Source organism: Chiroxiphia lanceolata, chromosome 3, assembly GCF_009829145.1.
Source record: "Chiroxiphia lanceolata isolate bChiLan1 chromosome 3, bChiLan1.pri, whole genome shotgun sequence".
Lineage (NCBI taxonomy): Eukaryota > Metazoa > Chordata > Aves > Passeriformes > Pipridae > Chiroxiphia > Chiroxiphia lanceolata.
Window position 1 is genome coordinate 35,120,436 of NC_045639.1, and position 5,525 is coordinate 35,125,960.

The window sequence follows — 5,525 nt, forward strand, 5'->3', positions numbered from 1 at the left end:
AATTGTTTTAGTACCGTATATCTGATCTTCAGCTCAGCAAACTGTTAAAGGTTAGACTGAAAATTTAATCAGGATGAATGCTCTCCCAGGCCTTGTAAATTCCCTAAAACCTAGAGTAACCTGATCCCGGGTGTAACCACATAGGGGCAATTCCTGTATTTCTGAAGGACAGCAAAAGATATCATCTGAAGATAACAGAAATAGAAGCTACTGTCACCATAAACATTAAGTCTCCTACAGTATTAAATATCAAGCAACAGAAAGAAGAAAATACCAGTAAAAGATCTCAAGCAATTTCTCAATTAGATGTGCAGTTAGGTGATGGTTTGGTCCTAAATTTCAGCTACAATATACTATACTTTGTGTCTTTGCTATGCAGGACCTTCAGTAAAAAGATCAGTATAAATCAAACTTATTTGATAAGCAGCTAATGCAGAGATGACCGAATGTAGAGTATACGTTTTTACTTTCCACTGTGGCATGTACATAAGTATGGAACACTTCATAGAAGGTGGATCTTGGAATTTTGCACAGCAGACTGGAGGAAAATATTGTAGAATAATCCAGTTGAAGGAGAGAATGAACTCATTGCTCCTTTTTAGTTACATTGTAGTTTCACCTAGAGGTCTGAGAAGAGAGCCAATGGCTGCTATGCCAAGCACTCCACTGTTGCAGATGGATGTGCCTCAGCCTGTGGAACTGGGCTCTTTGCCCCTCCATTAACCCTCATTAACATTCTGCGACAAAAGTTGGTTGCACTAAAATACATGCTATTTTATTAAACATCTCCCTGTTTATCAGGTAAGAGAAGTTCTCAGCCTAGCAATACCCTGCACTGGCAGAGCGGCTCTTGATCAACTGGTGCCTGAATCTGAATCCTAGCTAAAAACGCACTTTATTAGAGAGAGCATGGTTAAAATTCTGGATCCGCATTTCTCAGCTGGTCATATTATCTAAAACAGACCAACCCCAGATACAAATATATCCTTGTTTTAAGGCATTCAACATTTGGAGTCTCCCTAATTAGGGATCCAGAAGATTTTATTTCAGGTACCATTAAATTACAGACAGATAATGCTTTTGAAAACTAACGGTATTACTTTGTTTTGCTAGCTTAACAATGTCTTGTGTGCAGGACATACACTATTTTAATGTGATATTGCAAGGAACAAGAGGCATTCCTCTGCAAAAAGTCCATGGCCTTCATCCTCCTGTGACAGCCATCATTGGACCAGGAGCAGCAGCAACCACTTCCATCCTGAACCCAAAAGAACAGCTGCAGCCATCAAGGACAAAGGAGCCCAGAGCAAGGGTGAGAAGGAGAAAATGTAGTTTCAGCTTTCAAGACAGCAATCTGTGCAACAATCTCTTTGAGGACTTTGGAGTTCAGGCACCTTAGAACATCCATTTATGGGAAAGGAATATTTTATCGCCGTTTGAGATTGAGAAGAGTGGTGGATGAAGGATGAGGGAGACCATGACTAATGGACTTAACCCAACCAGCCTCATAATACAAACACTCTTATTATGCAGGGAGAACCCCCATGAGGCCTACAGAGGACCCTAATCTAAGCCTGTTCTCGCATGTTTTTCTAAATAGGAATTGATTTAAACAAGTGTTTTTTCTTAAACCAGGGGCTTAACTAGTAGAAAAATCAATAGAAGCATTTATCAGAAAAAGACAAAAATCAGCTACTTTTGATTCAAAATGAACACTGTGGGAAAACTAGGTTCAGAGTGCATCCTTCTATGCAAGTGGAATTAGAATTTGGAAAGTTGTCTAATATAATTGGCTAATTCTTAGCACCAGTCTTTCAACATAAGCCTAAAATCCCCCTACAAGTAAAATGTTATCAAATTTATTAGCGGTTAAACAACAGAAAAAAAAAAATCAGTAAACAGTGCTGAAGATAACTGTTATTTAGCTGGTCAACAAACAGTAACTACAGCAGTTTCAGCTTTCTTTGGGTATTAATACAACTGATAATGAGAAGTTTACAAGAGTAATAATCCTGCACAAATTGTTTTTTAATGTACTTTTGTGTAAAAGTAATAGTAACTACGCTAGTACGTGTGTGCCTCGAATACACATGCAGCCTTGGAACAACACACAGCTTAGGGTGAGGGGAACTCTTCTGTAGCATGAACAAACTGGTTATAAAATGCTGATAACCCTGAGGTTTTTTTCTACATTTTTAACTCAGTGATACTCCACATGTGGTTCTCTTACCTGCTGCCTCCTTTTCCTCTTCTCCATCTTGCTACTCCCTTCAGTTATCCCTCCTGAAGTACCTGGCTTTAGGTCATTAACAAACCTTGGGCACCTGCAGATTGCAGCATTAGGCTCACTTCTTCAGCAGGCCTTCCCCTAGGGGATGAGAGGTAACAGGATTTGTGCTGTTGAACAGATTCCCAAAAAAAAACCAGTGGGGAAAAAAATGATACTTCAGAAGCTGAGAACTGACAGATGTTCCCAGGTCTGTTGTATGCCAAGATTTCCATGCAATGCTAGCAAATCTTGGAGCTCTTTAATCTCTTCTCTCCAGAAGAGCTGCTGAGGCAGCACAGGCTAGAAATGATACTGCAACCTAGAGATTAACCCATTCTCCTTCTAGGCACCAATGGCAAAGTGCCATTAAAACCAAATAAACCACTTCTATATTTTCTGTGCTGCTTTAGGTGTGTCCACAGTGGCACAGAGCAGGTGGGACAAGGCAGTCATAAAAGCCATCTTGCCAGAATGGGTGTCTTCAGAAAAGGATTAGGATACAGCATAGGCAAGTCACATCCAAGACAGGACAGTTGGACAAAGAAGTACAAGCAGAAGAGTGGGTCGTAACAAAATTTTTAGCAATCTTCAGCTACCTTTTCCCACTATTGTTCTGTCAAAAATTACTTTCTTTCAAATTGCTCCAGCCTCCTTTCTTTGCCATTTATTTCCCGGCAGTTCCTGTTCCTTGTCCTGATACACACGGAAATGATGAAGACAGGGTAGTGCTCTCTTATCCAGCAAGTGCAGGACAGACAGGCAGAGGAGTCTGCCCAGATGAATATTACTCTGAGAGCTGAAATTTCCATTTGACCTGAGAATCATATTGTTTTCATGCCCATATGTCCATAATGTTTTCATTCTCCCATGCCAGATTCAGCAGATGAACATTTCCAAGCCTTCTTGAGGACCTCTGACCTCATGTGCCTGCCTGACATGCACCCATAGGATTGCTGTCCACTCCAGACACAGGAGCAGCAGCCATTTACATTCAAGAAATACAGCACAATGCAGAGTTCATCAATTAATGTACTATTACAGAATGCGAGAGACCAGTAATTTCCTTCCTTTCTCTTCCCCAAGTTTAGCACCTCACCTCCTCTCTCCCAATAGCAGGTATGTTTGCCCAGTTAATGCCACAGTCCCTCAGTCTTAATTTTGATTGTGCAACAGCTTCAACAGGGGAGTGGCTGAAATCTCCTTATAAACCCAGGAGTCTACAACTCAGTTCTTCTGTTATGTCTTGGGTTTGATCCCTCTGACTGCAGAAAGAACTAAAATTAGGAGCCTGATCTCACCATAAGGTTGTCTCATAAACACAAGAAGGGAACACTGGCATCATTGCTTCAGTTAAACAGAGAGGGCCAGTCCCTCCTGCTTTTTTGTTTTGCTGGGTGGGGAGGAGCAGAAAGGGGGAGGAGTCAGTGTCTGGCCCCAGGGTACCAAGACATTGAAATCCCTTGGGCATTTACCTGAAGGAACTCAAGCTGATATTTTAGGAAAAGCAGTGTGTCCTAGTTAGAGCAGCTGGGACCAGTTCATCGCTGTGTGGGTGTAATCCAAACTGTGTATTCTACACCCTCTGTCATTTCCCAGGAACTGTTAACAACAGACCATTTGCAACAGCTGCCCAGAGCACACCTGACCCCTCAGGCTATAAGCTGGGTGTTAAAAAGTCTGTGAGATAGGAGGATGTTCCTATCCTCACACCAATGACTCAGGTGTGAGAACTCCCCTCCAGGAAGCCATTAGCACCTCCACACTCAGCCTGAGGGATCATGTCTGCTAATGGGCCACCAAGGATTCCAAAAATATCTCACGACTCACAATCACCCATTGTGGAACTCCCCACCCTGGGAGAGGTACTGGGCATTCCCACTTGAACCTGCGTGTTTATAATCTTGGGGTCTTGGGACTTCTAGTACCACTCATCAGATCTAGAGGAGGATCAGAACCTCGACTAGACTGCAACCACCACTCTCGACCAGACTGTGACCAGCACTCTCACCAACAGGTTTTTCTCCCCTTTTACTTTGGCCTCAGGGGGACCATGTGGGGCTCAGCACAGGGGCCAACGAACACCATTCTGTTCATGCCCCAGGGTGCTGGGTTATACATCTGGGTTTTGTGGGTTAAAATCAATTGTTTGTCCATATAATTGTATTACTGTATTATTTTTTATTGAATTGTAACTCTGACTTATAATCTCTTTTGAGTGGGGTTCATTTCTCCTGCCGTTTTACCTTTAAACCAGCACACAGTGTAAAGAAGGAAATGCGAACTCCAGTATGTTTCTTGTATCCTATAACCACTGACAGTACCTAGCTGCTGATGGCTTCATTCTCAAACCAATTGCCTTGAGAGGAGAAGTGATGAAATTACATACAACTGAAGAGACTTCACTGTCCCTCAGGATTTTTCCTGTAATTTGACATCTCTCTCCTGTAATGGTGCAAAAATACACTGGGCTTTTTCTTTTTAATCTGCACAGAGAAATGGGTTGTCACAATACAAATAGTAATGTGACATTTGCAGGACAGGATCATGCCATGTTTTGCTGAAGGGCATTTTGATAGGTCTTTTCATATATTTGACCAAACCTAGTAATCAAACAGATAGAACAAAACAAATACTTACTGACTAAACCAATGCCAGCACTTCAGCAATCCGACAGTGTTCCCATGGCACAAAAAAAAAGAGCACAATATGAATTCCCTTCTGTTCCCCTCAACAGAACGGAACTTGGAGCATTTTCTGGTATATATGGGAGTGCACTTAAAGGATTAAACTCATCCCCAATAGACCGATGCCATGACAGCATCTGATTATAAGGAGAGCATTTATCTGAGAACAGAATGTGGCACATAATTTCTGATAACATTTATAGTCCACAGAAGATAAAAATAAGGTTTTTGTTTTGCTGTGAGAATCCCCAACATCCAGCTATGCTCTCTTAAAGTAAACATAGGTCTAAACTTTCTCCCCAACCTCAAATTAACTCCTAATTACAGCATTAATTGTATGACATTCTTATGCAAAAACTTGAAAAAGATGGCTCCAAAGACATCAAGCACATATCCTCATAAGACGGTTTACTCATATTTAAGGGGCAAAAATAAAAAATCAATTTTACTGAATATATGGCCAATTATTCACAGCATCAGAATTAACATAATTAAAATTATAATGGATTTCTTCAAAAGGGGACTGGCATAGTAATTACACAAGGCATTCTAAATGGGAAACAAAGCCAACT